The sequence below is a fragment of the Schistocerca cancellata genome, chromosome 3, assembly GCF_023864275.1.
Source record: "Schistocerca cancellata isolate TAMUIC-IGC-003103 chromosome 3, iqSchCanc2.1, whole genome shotgun sequence".
Taxonomy (NCBI): Eukaryota; Metazoa; Arthropoda; class Insecta; order Orthoptera; family Acrididae; genus Schistocerca; species Schistocerca cancellata.
In genome coordinates, this window is record NC_064628.1 from 292,483,233 (window position 1) to 292,509,235 (window position 26,003).

Below are 26,003 nucleotides of genomic sequence, written 5' to 3' on the forward strand. Positions count from 1 at the left end.
ATGAAACATGTTCTCTCGTGAACTCGGATGAAACACCTTGTAGACTGGAGCTTTTGACTTTGGTTGGGCGTACTCTTTCCCAATAGACAAGCGAGCAGACTTTCCGTGGTCTTGCCTGGCGTCGTTGCTTTGTTGGCTACCAGAAGCGTGCCCCTGCTGGGCAGACAACCCGCACAGCTCGTTTTCCGCGTGACGCGACTCGTTAATCAGCTAGCTAGGTGAATCATTTCACTTTCAGAGGATAGATTTTGTCGGCGCTGTTTGAGGTTATTACAGACAGACTACTTAAATCCATTAAAATAGGTGCTTACTTTAACAAAAGAAGTTACCCCACCTATTGGGAGACTAAGGTATTCGTTAGTCATCGGACAAAATTACGAGCGATTGAAAAGAGCTATAGAGACAACAGTTGTTCCAAATTTTATTTTCCCCACCTTAAAAATCAAACGAAGCGTGAAAGGAAATAGAGAATAAAAACCATATGTTAATTAATTTTGTATAAATATCTGGTACGAAATAAACCTGAGCAACAGGGCAATGTTTTTAAATAACTTTGTTATAATTTTAGATAATTTCATTCCACCATTAAATAATTCTCTAGTTTAAGTGGTCCACTTCAAAACCAGTATTGGGACAATGGCTCAATTATATAGCACTCTGGGAGTACCAACAGTCCCACAGAACAGTGTTGGACGCTGGCAAGAAAACAGCTAAACTGGACAGAAAGAATGTTGATTTTTCACAAGAGCTGGTCATATCCAAAATGAAGGATTAATACTTGGATTAGATATAAAAAATGTGCTGCAAGAAAAGGACTTCCAATTTAATGATTAAACAGTATTGAAACAGTGGCAGTTATCGATATTAAAAATGTATAATTACGAAGTTATGGGAATGCGTAGTAGAGAGAGGCCAAAGAATATATAGAAAGACCAACGCTGATCTCCAGAATAATCCCAGATGTTGATTAAAATTATGATGAAGATAAAGAAAAAGATGTGCGTGAAGAGGCTTTTTCTAATTGAATTCAACTGAAATGAGTTTATTGGCCTACAACTTACACCATACTGTGGCGTCACTACCAGACTTAAGAAATTTTCTCCTACATGTAGAAAAATAATTACTAGATGACAGCGTCTAGTACGCTTAAGTGGAATTAAATATAATTTTATTGATGCCAACACCTATGTAATGCAGCAATGCATGCATGAAGCTTGTAACTAGTACCGAGAAGAAGCTACACAAAGTTAACGGTGTTAGAATATTATAAAAGGACATATACGAGTGTGAAAAGCTCTCTTATCATATTGCTCTCTTGTTACCTTTATCTCTTGCTATTAGGTCCTGGACGGAAATAGGTCACTAATAAAAGTGAAACTGATTTACGTGTGTTGACTTGATGTTCATTAAAGCATGAAACAACAAATTGCTTATTACGACTACGTTATTTGAAGATACTCCTCCATCTTAGATAGAAAGAAAAAAAATAGATCTTTCATTGAAAGTGATGGAAGTAAATACGAGAGGTTTTCGTTTGGTTCGGGATGATTTCAAAAGCCATTTGTGTGTCATTATTATTTGCATTTACGTTCTTTAGATCCTGTAGTCACTTATTTTTCTCGAAGTCCGATAATTTTTCTGTGTGTTATTATTATGAAAATAAATTTCAGTTCTTTTCACGGCCAGTAAACTACCAAGCAAATCGTTTTCATGCTAACAGTGGGCCGTAGCTATTTTACAGTTTCAAAAATAAATGAAAGTTAACAGTACTACTATCGTTCTTGAATTTTCACGGTAATTGAGATTAAACAGAAGAATATCTGCTCCCAGTTTTCTTATAATGTTACCGCCAAAGATAAAGTTTTCATAATAATTTTGCGTAACAGTTCGTGCACTTTAATATCAGATACAGGCTGTAAAGAAAATTTCACGTAATTGCAGGTGATATTTTTACAATACTCATAGAAAATTTACAGGTCTTGTGTTAGAGTAATTGTCTGACTTGCACGCAAACACACGCTGTAGACCAAACATACATTTACAGATACAGCTAAACCGTAAAATTTGTGTAAAATCAAATGTTATGGAACGCTTTTGTGCAGTCTGTTATCAGTGACGTGTTGATCATAGATGATACCCGAGGCATACCTGAGCACGAATGAATGTGTATATCGTGTGGAACCAATGATCTTATATTGCTAACAAAGCCTTTGTTGATGGAGAAGAGGAGGAGGAGGAGGAGGGGGAGGGGGGGAGGCGGGGTGGTGGTGGTGGTGGTGGTGGTGGTGGTGGTGGTGGTGGTGGTGGTGGTGGTGGTGTTGCAAAACTCCCTATTTGTTGTATAATCGTTGAGGTCTAGAGTGGTGTGGTGGGTGGCACGTGTGTGTGTGTGCGCCCGCCTGACGAGTGGCAGAAGCGTGTCGCGAATCTGCTGCCGGCGCAGTGAGTCAGACTTGTTTTCCTGGTACGGCGCTCCTCGGCATGCGCCAAGCAAGCGCAAGTGTGGCGGTGCGCTACACGACTCAGCCCAGTCCAGCGCGGTGGGTGTGGCGTCGGCGTCGGTGTGGGAGGAGGAGGAGGGGGCGGTGGCTGCGGGGGCGTGGCCAGCGTCGCGACGCCCGGCGGATGCTGCGGCGCCTCGCCAGCCTTGCTCCATTGGCTGTTTGCCTGTCCGCCGGCGCCGGCGCCTGCGCCATTTCGAGCGCCGGTTGCCCGCACCTCTCACGTTCTCGCCGTGCCCCAGCAAGTGGACGCTGTCAGTGCAGAGAGTGTTTGTAAACTAGTACCAGCCGCCTAACTGAGATAAAATAATAAAATGCGACACCAGAATCACGTGTAATTAAAATTTGTGCCAGTCCGCGGCTCCAACCGTCGCCTGCGTGTGAACAAGTATTTTGTCTCCAATAAAATCGCCAAGAAGTTAAATTTTCCTTCCTTACTTCCAAAGTGAATGAAGAATAAATGTCATGGGTATTTCAACAGAATGTCTTTCTAAACTGATCCAGTGCTTTTATGCCTGATAGCAGAGCCTTGGAGAGGCTGTGCAGCATTTTGCTTCCAACAACTGTCCTAAGAAGGCAAATACTGCTTCCCTATAATAATGATTTCTTGATAAATAAAATGCAGCAAAATCATTTACAATCTTTTTGATACGAAACATAACCTCAAACGAAGATCTGAATCGTAAAGCGTGGTATACCGGGTAATGAAAAAGTCAGTATAAATTTGAAAACTTAATAAACCACGGAGTAATGTAGATAGAGAGGTAAAAATTGACATACATGCTTGGAATGACATGGGGTTTTATTAGAACAAAAAAAAACAAAGTTCGCAAAATGTCCGACAGATGGCGCTGGACAGCAAAACGTCAGTGACTGCGCATGACAATCGTGTATAAAAGGAGCTGTAACGAGAGAGAGAATCAGATGCGCCAGCAGTCGCAGCATGTTGACGTTACCTGAAAAGGCGCTCTTAGTGAAGCTGTATTATCAGAATGGGGAATGTGGTAGTTCAGCGTTACGATCCTACCGCCATAGGAAGGGAATTCGAACAGTTGAAGGTCCGTTGACAAATGCAGCTGTGCCGAGAATGATTTCGAAGTTCAAAGCCACGGGTTGTTTAGACGATAGACACGTAGTGGCCGACCGAGCATAAGGCGTAATGCTGCTGAGACAGGTTCAAATGGGTCAAATGGTTCAAATGGCTCTGAGCACTATGGGACTCAACATCTTAGGTCATAAGTCCCCTAGAACTTAGAACTACTTAAACCTAACTAACCTAAGGACATCACACACACCCATGCCCGAGGCAGGATTCGAACCTGCGACCGTAGCAGTCCCGCGGTTCCGGACTGCAGCGCCAGAACCGCTAGACCACCGCGGCCGGCTGCTGAGACAGGTCAGGAAGAAATGGAGACTGTAGCGGGTTCGCCTATGCACGGGGAAGTCAGCGCTCATGGAGTCGCACGTCGCACCGGCATTCCATACACTACTGTTTGGTTGGCATTTAGGCGTACCCTCCGATGCTAGCCATACAAAATCCATCGGCATCATGACCTGTTACCTGGTGATTTAGTGAAGCGGAGGGCATTTGCGGTGTGAGCATTTCAAAAGTTGGCGGAAGATGACGATTGGTTGAGTAACGTGTTGTGGACCAACGAAGCTCATTTCACGCTCCGAGGGTCTGTCAACGCCCTTAACTGCAGAATTTGGGCTACCGAAAATCCTATAACTGTCGTGGAAACTTCATTGCACGACGAGAAAGTCACGGTATGGGTTGGATTTACCACATCTACCGGTATCGGGCCTTTTTTCTTCGAGGAAATGTGTGATTCTGGTTTTGTAACTGCAACCGTGACGGGTGAGAGGTACGCCAATATGTTACAGAATCACACCATCTCCAGCCTGGCTGATAAACACCTGCTGGAACGTACGATGTTTATGCAGGATGGCGCTCCACCCCATATTGCTAGACGCGTGAAAGATCTCTTGCGCGCGTCGTTTCGTGGTGATCGTGTGCTCAGCCGCCACTTTGGTCCCCAGACCTCAGTCCGTGCGATTATTGGCTTTGGGGTTACCTGAAGTCGCAAGTGTATCGTGATCGACCGACAACTCTAGGGATGCTGAAAGACAACATCCGACGCCAATGCCTCACCATAACTCCGGACATTCATTACAGTGCTGTTCACAACATTATTCATCGACTACAGCTATTGTTGAGGAATGATGGTGGACATACTGAGCATTTCCTGTAAAGAACATCGTCTTTGCTTTGTCTTACATTGTTATGCTAATTACTGCTGTTCTGATCAGATGAAGGGCCATCTGTCGGACATTTTTTGAACTTTTGTATTTTTTTGGTTCTAATAAAACACCATGTCATTCCAAGCATGTGTGTCAATTTGTACCTCTCTATCTACATTATTCCGTGATTTATTCAGTTTTCAAATTTATACCGACTTTTTAATCACCCGGTATATGGACTAAAGTTAGTTCTTGATTATTCCTGAAGAAACGACACCTAGCTGAGAGTATAGTTGTAATATGAATACCACCTCTAACACATCCACTATTTAACATAATGACCAACTCTGTATTACTCTGCGAGATAACATATAACGTGCTATACCTGTGCACCCATGTGTAGATTTTTACTGACAAGTTGTTCATAAATAATTTATACAGAAGTAACCTTTAATTGTGAAAAGTGTAAATGACTTAGAGAAATGTTTGACACGGCACTAATTTTATTTCCCCCTAACACAGTAAATTCCCGACGTTCCCGCTGGGTGGTGAATGCGTTATTCCAACAGACAACATGGAGTCGCGTAACTGTGCAGAGCGTGCGCTGTGTTGTTCATGGTTTCATGAATCCAAATCCGCTACTGAAGTTCAAGTGACAGCTAAAGACAAAATATCGCAAGCCATCACCTGAAAGACAGTGTTATCAATTGTTGCAATCGTGTCACCAAAACTGCCAGTGCATCGCACGGGATGCTGGGTCAGGGTGTGCCAGCGGTCTCGGATGCAGCAGTTGAACAAAGTTCAGTAGTCTTACATTCGTAGTCCGGGTACATCAACGAGACGCGCCAGCCTGGAAACGAATATGCCTAAAGTTACAGTGTGAAAGGTATTATCGAGACACCTACCACTGAAATTTTTGCAAACTGGAGCCGTCGCAACCTTTAAGATAAGTTTTGTGTAGAAATGTGTAACAAAATGCAGATTCAAGATGATTTTCTGAATGAAATTGTGTTCAGTGACGAAGTCACCTTGTATACCTGCGAGAAACTGAATCGGTATTATGTTCGGTACGGCGTGAGCAGAAACCGCGTCAAGTAATAGAACATGTACGAGTCTTGCCTAAACCAAATGTTTCTTGCGCTGTCTGTAACTACAATTACAATCGTTCCTTTTTTGTCGAGTCCATTGTGACTGGCGTATCGTGCCTGGACACGTATGAACATCATCTAATATCTCAGATATAACAGGATAAAGGCATAGAATTTAGTTCCCAGCAAGATGGGGCGCCACCACATTATCATCGTGAAATTGTCTCGTATCTCCGTACGAATGTACCGGCTTGAATTGGACCTAGTGGAACAATATCATGGCCGAAATGATCCCCTGATCTAAACACAACAGACGTCTGTGTATGGGGTTACATTAAAGACGGAGTGTCTGTTCCTCTGCTTCGGCGAAACGTCGTCGAGCTGCAATAATGAATAACACAAGCAATCGCCGCCATACATCAAGACTTGCTTCGTAGGATTTGGCAGGAAATTAATTACAGATGGGACATTAGTCATGTTTCAAAAGGTAGCCACAATGAACTTTTGCAAATATGACTTGAAGATATACTGCAGTCAATGCTGTATCAGACGCTTCTGTAAGTTAGTTGCCTTTTTCACAATTACGAGTTACATTTGTATAACTAATTTATTAACATCCTGTATAATGCGTTGCAATTTTTGTAATACTTGAAACAATAATTGTACTAGCATAAAATAACCACTGGATTTATATTTACATCATAGTCGATGTAAAAATGTTGCTGAGAGTAAGGAATTTTACATTTCAACAGAATACACGATGCTTCTATCTGATGAACACATCGCCTCTTGCGCGCCACAGGCTACATTACGAAAGTAGAGCGCCCGCTCAGTGTCGTGTGTCATCTCTCCAAGCGCTAAGCATGTAGCACCATCACAATGCTGTCGATTCATCCGTCACGTCATCGCTCACTTCCGTGATGAATTTCACATGACAGTGTAGAGCGTGCATTTACAAATACTAAACGCTGATCTCACTGCATACGCAACGAGATTGAGTCCATCCTTTACGTAAATTCCAGTGAAATATGTATTTTGAAGACTCTTTTCCACATACGATGTTCACCAGCCTGCAAGATTATCAGAATTATCAAGTCACGGCGGCTGTAGGAATGACCCACATGTCACAGCACGTGGCGCTGTATTATCGGTGTAATGTCGTTAGTGTGGGAGCTGTTGTACTCACGGCTCAGCTATTTGTAGCCACTTTTGTTTTTTCACCTAAACCGGCGGTGGGCTTGGACCTGTAGTGGTAAAGTGCTCGCCTTGAAACCGAAAGGTCGCGCGATCGAAATCCGGTAGGATGATGGAATTTCCAGTCTTCCTATGGCCTAGCCTTCACCTCTCACTGGTGTGAAGATTCCTCAGGAATGATACATGGTTCGGATGCATGTTAAAGAGTAGGCGCCTCTCTCACCGGTGCGAGTACTGGGGTAGGTTAGACACTCAAGTTGCCGAAGTGGCGTCGAAATGGAAGACTTGCACCAGGCCGTTGTATTGCATGAAATTATTATTATTATTATCATCATCTAAATAAGCTCAGATGGAAACCCAGTTCCAAGCAAAGAAGGGAAAGCAGAAAGGTGGAAGGAGTATATAGAGGGTCTATACAAGGGCGATGTACTTGAGGACAATATTACAGAAATGGGAGAGGAAGTAGATGAAGAGGAAATGGGAGATATGATACTGCGTGAAGAGTTTGACAGAGCACTGAAAGACCTGAGTCGAAACAAGGCCCCCGGAGTAGACAACATTCCATTGGAACTACTGACGGCCTTGGGAAAGCCAGTCCTGTCAAAACTCTACCATCTGGTGAGCAAGATGTATGAAACAGGCGAAATACCCTCAGACTTCAAGAAGAATATAATAATTCCAATCCCAAAGAAAGCAGGTGTTGACAGATGTGAAAATTACCGAACAATCAGTTTAATAAGTCACGGATGCAAAATACTAACGCGAATTCTTTACAGACGAATGGAAAAACTGGTAGAAGCCGACCTCGGGGAAGATCACTTTGGATTCCGTAGAAACACTGGAAAACGTGAGGCAATACTGACCTTATGATTTATCTTAGAAGAAAGATTAAGGAAAGGCAAACCTACGTTTCTAGCATTTGTAGACTTAGAGAAAGCTTTTGACAATGTTGACTGGAATACTCTCTTTCAAGTTCTGAAGGTGGCAGGGATAAAATACAGGGAGCGAAAGGCTATTTACAATTTGTACAGAAACCAGATGGCAGTTATAAGAGTCGAGGGACATGAAAGGGAAGGAGCGGTTGGGAAGGGAGTGAGACAGGGCTGTAGCCTCTCCCCGATGTTATTCAATCTGTATATTGAGCAAGCAGTAAAGGAAACAAAAGAAAAATTCGGAGTAGGTATTAAAATCCATGGAGAAGAAATAAAAACTTTGAGGTTCGCCGATGACATTGTAATTCTGTCAGACAGCAAAGGACTTGGAAGAGCAGTTGAATGGAATGGACAGTGTCTTGAAAGAAGGATATAAGATGAACATCAACAAAAGCAAAACAAGGATAATGGAATGTAGTCGAATTAAGTCGGGTGATGCTGAGGGAATTAGATTAGGAAATGAGACACTTAAAGTAGTAAAGGAGTTTTGCTATTTGGGGAGCAAAATAACTGATGATGGTCGAAGTAGAGAGGATATTAAATGTAGACTGGCAATGGCAAGGAAAGCGTTTCTGAAGAAGAGAAATTTGTTAACATCGAGTATAGATTTAAGTGGCAGGAAGTCATTTCTGAAAGTATTTGTATGGGGTGTAGCCATGTATGGAAGTGAAACATGGACGATAAATAGTTTGGACAAGAAGAGAATAGAAGCTTTCGAAATGTGGTGCTACAGAAGAATGCTGAAGATTAGCTGGGTAGATCACATAACTAATGAGGAAGTATTGAATAGGATTGGGGAGAAGAGAGGTTTGTGGCACAACTTGACCAGAAGAAGGGATCGGTTGGTAGGACATGTTCTGAGGCATCAAGGGATCACCAATTTAGTTTTGGAGGGCAGCGTGGAGGGTAAAAATCGTAGAGAGAGACCAAGAGATGAATACACTAAGCAGATTCAGAAGGATGTAGGTTGCAGTAGGTACTGGGAGATGAAGAAGCTTGCACAGGATAGAGTGGCATGGAGAGCTGCATCAAACCAGTCTCAGGACTGAAGGCCACAACAACAACAAGCTGTATCAGGTCAACACTTCCAATGGAGAAGTAATTGATACTCTCATGATATAAAGCCAGCCTTTATGGTCATCACTCAAAATGAGCCCATCCGCGTCTCCAATGACGTCATAATCAACAGGATGTCCTTTTCGAAATCAGTTGATCTCACTACAATATAAAACACGTTTTGGTGAAAAATATAAATGTCGTGTGGCACTCTTGGCTGTGCTATCCCGTGGTAGGGTTCAGCCAACTGGCGGAAAGATGGTTCTTCTTGCGAGCGCACAGGTAGCTTTCCTTGTGGATGTGTCAGAGGTGTGTCGTATGTGTATTTGTAGACCGTAGGTGTTTATAATGGATGCCTGTATAGGTAGCCTTACCATGTGTCTGGGTTAGCCCAGACAGTCCTGGCTTTTTGTGTTGTTTGGGGTAGTGTCAGGGATTGCAAAAATGTCCAGGATTGGGAAATTTGACCGACGAGGACTTTTTTATTTAGACCTATATGATCGACATCGCATTTTTAAACATTCGCTTAAGGTCGCACCTCCCTCAACTGACCTGATGTGGATGAGAACTTGTGACTACCCGTTCTGCCACAACTTTTCACTATGTTAGCCATTTACCAACACAACAGGAGCAATGTGTTTCTTATTTTGGAGTGTGAAGTAACTCATCTACATGTTTTTGATCGCTTTATCTCTCTTTATTTTCTGTCTTATCGTTTATCCATGTGCAAAAGAAAGTGTTTTTATTGTTAACCTGCAAGAAGGATACAAATTTTTGATGTTGTTTAATGACAGTAACAATGAAAATGTTTATTGCACACAACGTACTGAAGAACTTTCAGTTCACATGAAAGAAAGGGTGATGTTGAAGACCTCATGAAAGCCGCTTACCATAAAACTGCAATTAATACTACCGCTTCACCGGACATACGCCTTTTTTAAAGACAAAGATGGGAATAACAGTGGTCTAGAGTGTTCTGCTAAAGAGGATACATTCTCGTACCATACTGCTAGACACGAATTCAGTTCCTAAATATCAGGCTGAATGTCTAAACTGGTTTAAAATTTTATGTCCCAAAATTTTCATCTGCTACAGCCAACACCAAGGCAATTATTGTTAACGTTATTTCGCCATTTATATTATTGATAATGTGTTGCGTTCTTTGGAAAACGTTATGTAACAAAAACGATGGATGCTTCAAACAGAAGTGAAGTAAAACTTCTTCCGAGTGTTGTAAGAAATTTCAGTGTGGAGGAGGGAATTTAACTTAAACTTTTAAATTTCGATGAAGTTCCAGTGAAACTACTCAAATTTTGATTCCGTATCTTTTTCAGTGTGTGAAACAGTACAAATTTGACGAATGGTTGGCTTGTTATACTGCTGTCTAGTGAAAAATACAACTGAATGAATGAACTATGAAGACTTTTAAGTAATTTTAAAAATATGTCTCGGGTTGGGCACATTAAAATATAGTAGTTAGTCTTGGGTTGGAAAAAGGCCTATTTATGGTGCAGTATAATGTTTGTTTTTTATGACGATGATGATGATGATGATGATGACGACGACGACGACGACGACGACGACGACGACGACGATGAAGGAGAGGAGGTGAACCCCGGTGCCAGAACATAGCCTACTCCTCTCAAATAGCGTCAGAGATTACTGTCCCCATCCGAGGGACAGATCTCCGTCTACAGTGTCACACACTTTCACATCATGAGCCATTGCGGAAAGGTTTGGAGTTAATCCAGAAAACTGGCACAAAAGACTGGTGATCAGGAACTTCAGGCCACCACCTCTCCTCTGCTTTCTCGTCAAATGCTGGCAGTGAAAACGTCGTCCTTTCTCAGGATTCGAACCGGCTTACCTCCGAGTCGAGTGTCACCGCAGAGACGTGCGTCAGCGACTTCGGGTACGGAGACGGATTTTTGCGTTGTCAGATGAATGAAGAAATTATTTAGGATGTGCAGAGCCAATACAATCGAGCTGCGACAGGAGTACTGTTTGGAACCAACGCTGGAATTTTTTAAAGTAAAGAGCTCACGGTAATGATTATGGGATCTTTTGAAAAGCGAAAATTCTCGGATAAAGCGGGACACACACACACACACACACACACACACACACACACAGAGAGAGAGAGAGAGAGAGAGAGAGAGAGAGAGAGAGAGAGAGAGAGAGAGAATGAATATATACACTCCTGGAAATGGAAAAAAGAACACATTGACACCGGTGTGTCAGACCCACCATACTAGCTCCGGACACTGCGAGAGGGCTGTACAAGCAATGATCACACGCACGGCACAGCGGACACACCAGGAACCGCGGTGTTCGCCGTCGAATGGCGCTAGCTGCGCAGCATTTGTGCACCGCCGCCGCCAGTGTCAGCCAGTTTGCCGTGGCATACGGAGCTCCATCGCAGTCTTTAACACTGGTAGCATGCCGCGACAGCGTGGACGTGAACCGTATGTGCAGTTGACGGACTTTGAGCGAGGGCGTATAGTGGGCATGCGGGAGGCCGGGTGTACGTACCGCCAAATTGCTCAACACGTGGGGCGTGAGGTCTCCACAGTACATCGATGTTGTCGCCAGTGGTCGGCGGAAGGTGCACGTGCCCGTCGACCTGGGACCGGACCGCAGCGACGCACGGATGCACGCCAAGACCGTAGGATCCTACGCAGTGCCGTAGGGGACCGCACCGCCACTTCCCAGCAAATTAGGGACACTGTTTCTCCTGGGGTATCGGCGAGGACCATTCGCAACCGTCTCCATGAAGCTGGGCTACGGTCCCGCACACCGTTAGGCCGTCTTCCGCTCACGCCCCAACATCGTGCAGCCCACCTCCAGTGGTGTCGCGACAGGCGTGAATGGAGGGACGAATGGAGACGTGTCGTCTTCAGCGATGAGAGTAGCTTCTGCCTTGGTGCCAATGATGGTCGTATGCGTGTTTGGCGCCGTGCAGGTGAGCGCCACAATCAGGACTGCATACGACCGAGGCACACAGGGCCAACACCCGGCATCATGGTGTGGGGAGCGATCTCCTACACTGGCCGTACACCACTGGTGATCGTCGAGGGGACACTGAATAGCGCACGGTACATCCAAACCGTCATCGAACCCATCGTTCTACCATTCCTAGACCGGCAAGGGAACTTGCTGTTCCAATAGGACAATGCACGTCCGCATGTATCCCGTGCCACCCAACGTGCTCTAGAAGGTGTAAGTCAACTACCCTGGCCAGCAAGATCTCCGGATCTGTCCCCCATTGAGCATGTTTGGGACTGGATGAAGCGTCGTCTCATGCGGTCTGCACGTCCAGCACGAACGCTGGTCCAACTGAGGCGCCAGGTGGAAATGGCATGGCAAGCCGTTCCACAGGACTACATCCAGCATCTCTACGATCGTCTCCATGGGAGAATAGCAGCCTGCATTGCTGCGAAGGGTGGATATACACTGTACTAGTGCCGACATTGTGCATGCTCTGTTGCCTGTGTCTATGTGCCTGTGGTTCTGTCAGTGTGATCATGTCATGTATCTGACCCCAGGAATGTGTCAATAAAGTTTCCCCTTCCTGGGACAATGAATTCACGGTGTTCTTATTTCAATTTCCAGGAGTGTAGGTGTGTCGCCTGCAGACGGCTGTGCTCGCCGGCTGATGTCCACACGTGCGGGCCGTTTCCTGTGCGTGCTGCGACGTGTGTCGTTATTGAGCGAGCACACACACACAGTCCCCTGCTCCCTTGATCCAAGCAGGGGCGCTATCACAAAAAGGATGTACGCATCCATTGATGTGTATCCCTTCAACACTTACAAGGGAACCTCCCCATCGCACCCCCCTCAGATTTTGTTATAAGTTGGCACAGTGGATAGGCCTTGAAAAACTGGACACAGATCAATCGAGAAAACAGGAAGAAGATGTGTGGAACTACGAAAAAAATAAGCAAAATATACGAACAGAGTAGTCCATGCGCAACATAAGCAACATTAAGGATATTGTGAGCTCAGGAGCGCCGTGGTCCCGTGGTTAGCGTGAGCAGCTCCGGAGTGAGAGGTCCTTGGTTCAAGTCTTCCCTTCGAATGAAAAATTTATTTATTTTCTTTATTTTCGCAAAGTTATGATCTGTCCGTTCATTCATTGACGTCTCTGTTCACTGTAATAAGTTTAGTGTCTGTGTTTTGCGACCGCACCGCAAAACCGTGCGATTAGTAGACGAAAGGACGTGCCTCTCCAATGGGAACCGAAAACATTTGCTCGCAAGGTCATAGGTCAACCGATTCCTCCACAGGACAACACGTCTGATATATTCTATACGACACTGGTGACGGCATGTGCGTCACCTGACAGGAATATGTTGTCGACCCATCTAACTTGTACACTTGGCGAATGGGTAAAAAGATTCTTCTACCTTGCCGATTTAGGTTTTCTTGTGGATGTGATAATCACTCCCAAAAAAGTGATGAAAACATGTTTGTCACATGAACTGCAACAAATGGCTGCAACAGTTTCACAGTCACACAGTTTTCCCTGTGCTCTGTCAAAACATGTTTTTAACGCTTTCAAATTTTTCCGTGTGTAGACCGTCAAATCCTGCATCTGTCCAAGCAAATCTGAACATGTCCTGGAATTTTGGAGAGCGAAGTTGATTATGTTTGAGTGCCTTAACTTTGATAATAGTCTGAAAATTAAAAAATTTTTACTCGAGGCAGGTTTGAACCAAAGACCTTCCGTTTCGCAGCTGCTCACGCTAACCACGGGACCACGGCGCTTGAGAGGTCACTGTGCCTTTGATGCTGCCTATCTTGCACATGGACTACTCAGTTTGTATATTTTGCTTATTTTTTTCATAGTTCCACACAACTTCTTCCTGTTTTCTCGACTGATCTGTGTTCAGTTTTTCAAGGCCTATCCACTGTGCCAACTAGTAATTAAATCTGAGGGGGGTGCGATGGGGAGGTTCCCTTGTTAGGATGGGGATAACCTTCTCACCCGGTAAGAGAAACTGGCTCCACGAATACTGGACTTATAGGGCCTAGTGCTTTATACCGGACGGCTGTTCTTGCAATACAGTAACGTCAGGTGTCACCTAGGAAGCGTAACAGGGCCTCTAGTGCTACCAATATAGATAAACGATTTGCCGGATAGCATTAGCAGCTCTGTAAGGTTGTTCATTCACTTTGGTGTTGGGTACAGGAAAATGTCGTCGTTGGTCTAAAGGCATCATAAGTAAATGCAAAAAAATTAAACAAAATTTCCGCTTGGTGTAATAAATGGGAGGTCCCTTTACACGTGGGTAAATTTAAGATAGTGCCTATAATAAGGGGAAAGAACCCAATAACATCAGGTTACAAAGTTGGAAGTGAGTATATTAAATCGTATTGTAAATATTAAGCGATAATGCTAAGAATAGATATGGATGATGGTGACGTAAATCAGTATATGGAAGCAAATCAAAGATCTGTATTCGTTGGAGAGTTCTGAGAGCGTGTCGTGAATCTGTAAAGGAAATCGCCATAGGAGAGACTAGAATATTGTCACGTCATAACTAAAATCAAGTTAATGTCTGAAACAAAGGTCGAGAATGAAGTACAACACTTAGCAGTGACAGCATGTTTATTACTGACACCAACATACAGATAGAACTGCCTCCTGGATGGAGAGAGTGCTAATGTTTATAGAAACATTGAGTATTCCAGAATATATAAACATAATAAATTTCGAGAACCTTCTAGAAATTATAAATATTGAATAAGGTGTGTTCGCTGGTGATCGGGTTTGAACTGGCGACCTGTAGTATCCCAGTCGGTGGCATTAAACTCTACTCCATATCGCATGCAGCACAGTTCACGGCAGTATTGTCCCAGTATTTAGAGTCATTATCAAGCAGGCATGACATCGAACACAGTTTCAGACACACACTGCTATAGTACCGGTACCTTCCGCCATACTCTGTGCAGTGGCTTGCGGGGTATGTTTGTTGATGTAGGTGTACATTTTTCTTTATGTGTATTTACTCTTACAACGACGATCGTGAATAGCTCGTTTCAGACATTCAGTCCGCACCTTCAACTATTACAGTCCTAACAGAGAGCTTCAGAATGCTTTCGATGCCTATTTGGAATTCGTGTAGAGTTACCAACCAACCAGTGCTCATCAGAAATGAAATAACGACATCGGAGCTAAGCGAGTGAGTGTTGTAAGAATAATGTCAGAAACGTCGCCGCCGGAGCAGGCACGGAGCACACAGAGGTCTACAAAGGCCAAAGGTCGTTTCACTCTAGACGTGGCCGAATGGAACGTCAAAACATTCCAGACCGCATTTCAAATGTCGGCATTCTCACAGGCCAGATGATGTAACTGGACGTCAACGTAAAGGTATGTCGGGAAGAATGTTTTGACCCTGGCTTTGGTGGGGGATGGTTGCGTCGACTGGTAACGTGGAAAGTTAATTCTCACTGCGACCACTCGTATTTCAATGTTGCGTTTTATATCTTCTTAATCTTTATCCAATTGTTTGCTGTGTTAATGTAACTCTTCGTAGATCTTCCTTGAGGATTTGGATATTTTTCCGATGTATTTTTTTTTTTCAAAAACTGAAAGCGAAAAGATGTTTTAGAATGTACGATACCCGAACAAAGGAAAGGCGTAGACCGTATCTAAATACGCACATCAGTGTATGAAAGAATTTTCGGTAAATAACCTTTCGTAACAGTGAAAAGTCAGTTATGTCGAAAGAGAAAAATAAGTTGTCTTCCACGTTATTTGTTTGTTAGAAAGGTACAGAATTGATAAGGGTAGCGCTTGCGTAATTTTTGTAATATCTCTTATAAGCTATTTAACAAAATACGAATTAAAGGCTATATTTCGAAAAATTTCTTGTTTTTCATTCTTTCAGGACGACCGACAATCAACAGTATTGTAAATTCGTCCACAGGTATAACTCGTTCGGTTTGTTTACCTTAGTTCTGCCGGTACGTGAAGATAATTTGTCGTGAAATATATTCTGAGGCTGCGAATACGGTACCACAAGTACTGTAGGAGCTACTGGAACCATATGGCAATTTGTGCCGGCCCGTGACTCGCACCCGGCTTCTCGCTTATCGCGAGCGGTCGCTGTAGCCACTTGTGGTGTGCGAGCCCGCCTCCAGGACCGACCCACATCTCTGCAGTCCCACTGTCTGCCTCCCATAAGTGCTCGCACAATTATGTGATACCCGCACAGGGACACACTTACTTACTTTTCTCGTCACATTGCATTGGCTTTGACATGAAATATGTTGGTGCAGAGTCTGTATTTGACAGTGTCTGTACGGTTGGATGCGACGTTCCTTCGGGAGACGCGTGCGTGTTCGAAGGAACGTTGCATCCAACTATACAGACTCTGTAAAATACACACAATACACTAATGTATACAATACCTCTCTCGCAGCGGCAGTGATCGTCCTTAGATTGTAATCTCGACGTCGCAAAGTACATTAACAAACGAAGGTTAGTTCAAAAATGGGTTACAGCCGTAAATTGAAAAAGGTTGTTTCCGTATCCGTTTTTTATTTATAACAACTTGGCGTAGTGTTTTATAGTAGTAAAAAGATACTGAAAGCTCAGTTCTGAATCTGCTGTCCAGTTGTTTCTTCTTACAATACGAGCAATCCCAGAAGCTGCCAGAATTAGTATCGCCGACTCGTTCATCGCAACCCAGAAGAGGAATGACAAAGGATAATGTCTAAAACAAGCTTCGGGATATGAAATCGAACGGGCGCTACAATGTCTGGGTCGTCATGACCAGGAGTCACATATAGAGATATAAAAATTTGTTAATAAAGAAAAAATTCACAATAATTATTCCATAAATTTAAGCGAAATTGAAATGAATACTACATTACGTAAAACTACCTTCAAAAAAATGACCTGTATGTATGTACATGCTTTCTCGAGCAAATAAATGCCGTTTTGAAACGATCAGTCGACACTTTTCTTGTCTACATCACTTCTCAGTACTGCACCATACAAACTTCATCAAGAACATGCTATGAATTTTGCTGGTTTCTTAATATACATTGACTTTTGGTATGAAGTATAGTGTCCATACGGCTACCATATTCCGAAATCCCAAAACGAGGACACCGTCAACCGTATTGACCAACAGGCTCTTAGGCCGGTTCTAGTACGGATCTCGATAAGAGGCTAGAATAAGGTAAACGTAGCTGACGTAGGCTGCATCCACGTGTTCAGATCCTCTAAGAATCCATCACAGACGACTCCAGTATTGAATTTAAAATCCTTCACTTTAAGTGCATAACAACCATTTTCCATCTGAACCAACCCAAGGATACACTGTTGTCTAAAAAGTAAGTGTATCGCACAAAAAAGAGCTGTCAGGTGAAAACTGGAGGAAAGGGGAACGATAACAGCCAATGTATGCAGACATCACAGCTACCTCTAAAACCAAAAAATATAGAAACATCGACTGTAAGCAACATAAATCGATTCTTTAGTTTTACTTGCCTAACAGATAGATTGTAGCAAATAACAAATGATGTAGTTCAATAAGGTAAACAAAAGGTATGTAAATGCATTGACGATACGAGATAAAAAGATCTTAACTTCCAAAACTAAAAAATGCGGACTTAAGCAGAAATCATAAAAATGTATGCGGACGCTGCAAAACACATCGAAAATGATGACGTGTCGGCATAAATGCAGACCTACGGTAAGCGTTAGTGTACCGCAGCTTTACTTTCACAGTTGTGTAGTAGGCGAGGCAAGGTGAAACGCGTTGGCGTTCCACTTAGTGCGAGCACACCTCCGTCTGACAGGGACGTTGGCGCCCAGTGTGACTCTGCCTTAAGCCGTCGGCACACGGACCGTGCTGTCGAACGTTAACGTTGAGCGTGCCAAGTTGAACGTGCTACTGAACGCTCAGGAACGATGCGACTTCTGCATACGGTACATGGGACCCAACGTGGTATACGCGATCGCAACGCACTCCAGCGGCAGTTGAGGGATGTTTCTAGCTCGTAAATCACACTGTTTACTCAACGGATGCGCGTAAAATTCCCCAAGTTAGCTCTATTAAAACACACATTTCCTCCATCGTCCACGAAAAGTAAAGTACCATGTCCAATCAATAAGGACACAGGCTTATAAATGTTCCATTACAAACAGTGCGTTACAAATTTGGAATACTTCTCCGCATAAGATAAACATTATTTCTTCATTCCCACATTTTAGTAAAACCTGAAGGTCAGTCTTACTTGATCACTGTTCCTACCCAGTAGCAGAACCTTTGCAGCATGTGAATTACGAAGCGTAAAAGAAAAAGGAGCAAAATATCTTTATACAAGTAGCGGAAGCTGTCCTCTAGATTAAGCCAATCGAACAAGTCACCTCTCAAAAAATGTTAACATAACATCAAATATTATAGTATATACGTATATTAAACTAATAATAAAGTATCAGAACCTAATAAAAACGCGAAAGTTAGGAAAAAAAATTTTGAAGTGTCAAGACGCGAACCGCTGCCCCAACAAACAACTTCATACGGGACAGTGACGCTACTCACTTCTCTAAACCAACATCGTACCTTCTACATCTAATCAAAATGTGTTACCCGTTGCTGAAAACCTTAATCGTAGATACGTTACTAATTTAAATTTAATTATAACAAATTGTACCAAGAACAATGCGTTTTGGGTGGATCTTCAGTGTGTCGCTGCCTTCAAATAGTCTACTCTCATAATACGCAAGTTACAATAATTCTTCTGTCAAGAATATGTTTCGTATTTTATTGGAACGAATCACACAGTTAACAACGGGTTTTGCAGTGATTCTCAATTTGCTGGTGCTCAGAAACAACATATATACATACAGGCTTGAAACGAATGCCAATATGGCGCCTCACAACTCTGTACTGAAGGGAGACGCCGTGCTTGTGCCATCTCATTGGTCAACGCTCAGACGCACGCTCAGAATATCTGACACGCCAGATATTGCTCTGCACGTTCGGAAAGGCTCCCGAGCCTGCTGCTCCACGCAATGACGTCAGAAACTCGGCACGCTCAACGCTCAACGTTCGGATGCACGGTCCGTGTGCCGACGGCTTTAAGACGGCGGCCAAGGAGTCGGTGTGGGGCAGGAAGCGGGCGTGCTCAAGTCGGGAAGCCGCTGCCGCGTCCGTTGTGCGGAGCTGAGGGCGCCGGTTTGAAAAGGGCAGGTGAGCGTGGGGCGGCGCGGTCTGCCTCCAACGGTCGGCGGCAGCTGCGGCCGGCTCGGCACGCGCCAGCTCACCCCTGCAGTTGCGCACAGAGGCTCCCAGCCCCCATGACACGGCACACGCCGCAGCTCAGCGACAAATTAGCACCGCGCTCGCCGCACTTCGCGGCGCGTTGTCTCAGGGCGTGGTACGTCGCTATTCCACACTACACTCGGCCTACCGTATTTTTTTTTTTTTAAATCGTCGGTCTTCTGACTTGTTTTTATGTCGCCCACCTCTCCTTTCTCAACCCCTTCATCTCACAATGTAAACTGCCCATCACCCCCCCCCCCCCCCTCAGATTTAGTGGTAAAATAGCCCTGTGGATAGCCTGTCAAAAACTGGACACAGATCAAGAATCAAAACAGGAAGACGGTGTACTGAATAGTGAAAAAAGCAAAATAGAAACAGTGAGTGGTCCAAAAATAAAAATTGCAATAAAGAGCCAACTGAAACAGCCCCGGCGTCGTGGATAAGCGATCATGGTGTTGCACTGTCAAGCGGGCGAACCATGTGCAAATCTCACTCGTGCCCTTTTTTTTCTTTTTCGTCCACAACATCATGAACTGTCCGTCCGGTCACTGAAATGTTAGCTCTCTTTCTGCAGTCTTGGCAGTTGTCATACTACAATTTGGTTATAGAATATGATCATGCGGTTAGAATAAGTTACCATCGCAAATAAATGTGATGAATAGTGAGAGCAGGTGAGATACCGCATACAGTGAGTCCAAAAAGTATTCGTCTAGCTGCATATCTTTTAGAAAACAGTCTGTGTAACATGAAAAGAAATTTATACAAAATCTAAAGAGCCAGTCATGTAAGAAGTAACTTGGTAAGTAATTTTTGTTGAAAAGCAAGGAGAGAAGTACATGCAAATCGACAGCGAGGTTAACAAAATAGAAAATGTAATACAAGAGCTACTTCATAAAGTATTCGTCCACCATCTGAACGCGCCGAAATTCTGCGCGCAGTGATTAAACTATAACGCTGACCCACGGCACACACTGGAGTCAACCATGCGCGGCTCCACTCTATCGCCTGTTGTGGTTCTGGACGGCGCCGATCCTCTGCAATTAGCGCCACGCGTAGTGAGACGATGCCCATCGAAAGGAAACCTATTCTGCGCTTACATTATGAGTTCAAATCTTCTTACGAGATTGTTAAAGTCATCGGTAGAACTAGATCGACGATCCAATCGACAATAGATAGATTTTGCGCAACAAAATCATTAAGAAACCAACCACGTACCGGACGCCCTCACACTGATGCAGAAGTGAGATTCATCATGAGGGAAGTGAAGAAGAAACCTAAAAGCAGCGCTCCTAAGTTGGCTGGGGAGTTAGTCTAGGGAAAAGAAGGTATGTACCAACACAATCAGATACACCTTCAAAACATATGGGTAGCGCGCAAGAAATTTTGGGTCAGTAAACAAAATCGAAAGAAACGTCTTCATTTTGCGATGGAGCATAGATTCAAAAAGGAAGGTTTCTGGAATAGGGCAATATTTTCTGACGAGAGTAAATATAACGTATTCGGGTCGGATGGCAGGCGAATGGTGTGGCGTAAGAAGAATGCGGAGATGTTGCCACGCAGTCTTGTACCAACGGTGAAACTCAGTGGTGGCTCCCTGATGGTGTGGGGCTGTATGAGTGCTGCAGGTGTTGGAAAATTACATTTCATAGAAGGTACAATGATTCGCCATATGTAGACCGACATTTTAAAGGACAATCTGAAGCCGGCCGCGGTGGCCGTGCGGTTCTGGCGCTGCAGTCCGGAACCGCGGGACTGCTACGGTCGCAGGTTCGAATCCTGCCTCGGGCATGGGTGTGTGTGATGTCCTTACGTTAGTTAGGTTTAAGTAGTTCTAAGTTCTGGGAGACTTATGACCTAAGATGTTGAGTCCCATAGTGCTCAGAGCTATTTGAACCATTTTTGGACAATCTGAATAGCGCCGAAAAGTTACTTCTGCAAAGAAATTACATTTTTCAACAAGATTACTACCCAAAGCATATGGCTCTAAATACAAGGCTGTGGCTGCTGTACAATACCCCAAAACAGCTTAACACCCCTCCTCAGAGCCCAGACATTAATCCTTTTGAGCACCGTTGGAAAGCACTGGAAGACAGCATCAGGAGAAGACATATTTTTAACCAGAGAGACCTAAAAGAAGCACTTCAAGACGAATGGGACAAAATTCCAGCCTCTCTGACGGCAAACTTGGTCAAGTCGATGCCCAGACGTCTACAAACAGCTGTAAAGAGAAAACCCACTAAATATTAATTTTTGTTATTGAAATCATATTTTCAGATTGTAAATTTAAAAAAAAAAATTATGAGTGGACGAATACTTTTTGAAGTAGCCCATGAATAAATTCTCCATTTTGGCAAATTTGTTACCGCTATGGATGTATTTATTTCCTTGTCCATCAATGAAAATGACTTACCAACGTTCGTTGCATATGACTGGATGTTCACATTTTATGTTCCCTTCCTTTCACGTGACATATACTTAGTTTTTTTTTAATGACATCTAGACGAATACTTTTTGGACTCACTATAGACGTCTCACAGAAATAAAAACAACAAATAAACGGGTGTGAACTACGTTACAACAAAGGAATTCAGGAGTCAATACTTCCAAAGCGCAACGCAACTTTAAAAACTTTAAAGCTGATGCAGCGTATGTGACAAACTATTATGTTTGCATTATTTCCTTGTGAGCGATCACATTCACAGTCACACGACCACCTATATCGGGCAAGGAGGCATATATCACTCACTTCCCAGTCGAACGTATTAGGTGCGTCGATAAGAGATTCCTACCATATGACACGTACTGTCATTAATGCCGTATATGACACACCAGACGTATTTTCCGGTGTAGGATTCCGTTGACTTGCCGCCTTGTCATGAAATGAAATGTTAGCGGTTCCCATTCGAATGCCACTTCCTCGCGGCTGCTAATAGAGTTGTTGTGGAGAAACGTCATTATAGGTATCTACCTTACACCTCACTGTTGCAAACGGACGTTACACCACGACACAGACACAAATTTGAGTAAAGCGAACAGCGCGGTTAAAAAAGTTGCGGGAGGGAGCTTAGAATACAGTTCGCCTCAGGTTGGCAGCCCAAAAGGGTAGCCGTTTCGCTTGTCGGCTGCTCTATATTGCACTTCTTGTTCTTGGACGTTCCCTCTTTTTATTTTGCCTTTTTTCCACAGTCTAGTACACGTTCTTTCTGTTTTCATGTTTGATCTGCATACAGTTTTTGACGAGCTATCCATTGGGTCCTCTCATCACTAAATCTGACTGGGGTGTGATGGGGAGTTTCCCTTGTCAGAGAAGCAATTGCAACCTACGTCGTCAATTATTTGCTGGATGTATTTCGATCTATGTTCTCCTCTACAGTTTTTACCTTCTACAGCTCCATGCAGTACTATGGAAGTTATTCCGTGATGTCTTAACACGTGTTCCACAATCCTGAGCCTTTGTCTTATTGTTTTCCATACACTCCTTTCCTCGCCGATTCTCCGGAGAACCTTCCCATTCTTTATCTTATCAGTCCACCTGATTTTCAAAAGCAGTGCAGAAGTGAAAATTAGAACTTCTGGGATGTATCGTAGACCTCACATTTTAAGTGGGCTTGACAGTACACTGCACAGAGTATCTTGCAGGGAGAGGAACAACTTCTTATTTGTCGGAGATGCATTTGAAGAGAAAATCGCATCGTAGAAGGGACACAGTGTGGCAAACATGCTCCAGTTCCGTAAGCTGATGGGCATTAAAAAAAACCGCGAGGTTTTCAGAATTTATTGTGCCCTCGAAAGAATTAAAAGTTTAGTTTCGTGCACGTTTTGACGACAAGCCCATTCTCACATTTTTCGTTCTGTTTGAAAGACCGCTTCAGTTGAGAGGGCCTCTGTGCAGGTGCAAATATTACTCGTGTGCAAGGAATCCCCGTTTTAACGTTAACACTGTCTGGGACGTCTATACCGCTTTCCTGAGGTAGAATTTCAACGTCCCAACAACGAGGCTGCAAAACTGCTACAATATTTCGATCAACTTACGTGTATGAAAAACATTTTTCAGTTGTGAAACCAAATAGGTCACGATTACGTGGCGCACTTAGTGCGATACTCTGTGAAATTGTCTGCGTCTGTCTGAATACCGACAGTTTGTACCAGATAAAAATTATATGTCTTCGGCGCACACTAAAACATTACATGATTCTGAAAATTTGTTCTGTTTTTACCTACGTTGTTGAGGAACGTGAAATGGAAAACCAAATCTTCGGCAGTGCAGTGGAATTTAAATGCGGTGCATTCGCAGATTTCCCCTCCCCATGCTCATGGCGCGTGCCAGCTCTACGGCACTCGCGCCAGGGCACGGCCCGCACTCCGAATTCTTGGCCACTCCTGGGCTATACAGTGTTCAGCACATGAGCAGCAGTATTAACGTAACCAGAAAAACACAAATTTAGAAATCAGAGCTGCTCGTTGGGGATAAGTTTTTATTTTTGTATTATTCCTGAAGAATGAGGGCAACGGCCTTGCTGCAGTGGATATACCGGTTCCCGTGAGATCACTGAAGTTCAGCGCTGTCGGGCGTGGCCGGCACTTGGATGGATGACCATCCAGCCGCCATGCGCTGTTGCCATTTTTCGGGGTGCACTCAGCTTCGTGATGCCAATTGAGGAGCTAATCGACCGAATAGTAGCGGCTCCGGTCAAAGAAAACCATCATAACGACCAGGAGAGCGGTGTGCTGACCACACGCCCCTCCTATCCGCATCCTCAACTGAGGATGACATGGCGGTCGGATGGTCCCGGTGGGCCACTTTTGGTCTGATGACGGAATGCTTTTTTTTAAAAAAAAAATGAAGTTCGCCCATATCGTGGTTCATCTGTAAAGGAGACCGCTTATAAAACACTAATACGACCTATTCTTGAGTACTGCTTGAGCGTTTGGGGTCCCTATCAAGTCGGATTGAGGGAGGACATAGAAGCAATTCAGAGGCGGGCTGCTAGATTTGTTACTGGTAGGTTTGATCATCACGCGAGTGTTACGGAAATGCTTCAGGAACTCGGGTGGGAGTCTCTAGAGGAAAGGAGGCGTTCTTTTCGTGAATCGCTACTGAGGAAATTTAGAGAATCAGCATTTGAGGCTGACTGCAGTACAATTTTACTGCCGCCAACTTACATTTCGCGGAAAGACCACAAAGATAAGATAAGAGAGATTAGGGCTCCTACAGAGGCATATAGGCAGTCATTTATCCCTCGTTCTGTTTGGGAGTGGAACAGGGAGAGAAGAGGTACCCTCCGCCACGCACCGTATGGTGGATTGCGGAGTATGTATGTAGATGTAGAATGTACCTGACGAAGACTTATTGACAAGAATGACTCTCCGCACCATTTCTTCCAAATATTTTACTTTATATTCCCTGAGCTAACACGCGGTGGGCTGCCTGAGATACCGCTCTTTTGTAGAATTCGGACTGGAGCAGTGGACAGTGGTTTTCTGATAGTTTTGCATTTTTACTGTGACATTCATGCATCCAGTCGCTAAGCCGGATGTTCTCGCTACAACTGTCACTAAAGGAAAGCCATAATCTTAACGCTTTCTCGTTGCTACTATCTGCCTTTGGGGATATGTACCATGCACTGTATTCAGAATCAGCCCCGAACCAGGATGTCATTATATGACGGGAGTGGATGACTGAATATTAATTCGGACGAGGTTAATTTGATTCTGGTTATTAAATTAAAGTTACGACAGAAGTCTGAAACTCTCACCGTAAATCACTACCACAGTCTTGGCGGTAGCTTAATGATGACTCCCACTGCGACAATTAAAGAAAACCACAAATGGCAATTTGATTTGTCTCCAAATGCTCTCCTATTCAACCAATTTGGCAAACTGGTGACAAGCCTTAAATGAAAGCCTAACAGAAGGCAAAAAGATACCCTGCCGTACTAAAACACTATTCAAATACGACAGGTAGGTTCAATAAAAACGCAATAAATATGGACCGTAATTTTCGTCGAGTAACGCCCTTAAGCTCGGGCCGTGCAGAGCTGCGCAATTTACACATCACAGCGCCAGCGCCTTACAGTCGCACACAGAGCCAGATATTTGCTTAGCATAACAGGGCGACCTCGCCGTCTTTACTACCTACCTCGTGTAGCAGGGAAGTTTGTTTGTGTGCGGCTCCAATGTGCTGTTGCGTGCCACTGAACAATCAGAACAACTCCGTGGTGCAGGTTAAACACTCTTCAGCGTTTCCGTACCTAGAATAATAATTACGGTCAAACCAGTAACTTAATTACAGTGGTGTACGACTACTAAACTAACCAAGGATTAGCATAATTACTTTCGATAAAGTACAACACGGAATAAGGCCACAGAAGAGGGAACATTTGGAAGACACTATATCCTCTGAAGTCAAATAGGACGGATGTAACTCCATCACGACCAGACCCAACTCATTTCAAAACACGATTCCACTCCGGAAATCGTCTAAACATTCTACAAAATAATTCGTAATCACAGCAGTCCTTCGACAGTACAAGATCAGCTGGCTCACAACCACACGGAAATCAAGAGATTACATTGTGTCACACTTACTCAAATAATTAATTACAGAAAATGAGCAGATCGAGGGTGTCAAAAGCACAAAGCCATTTTAACTTGTAGATGTTCACAACGCCGAAACACTCGGCCCCACAGCTGAACTACGTGAACTAA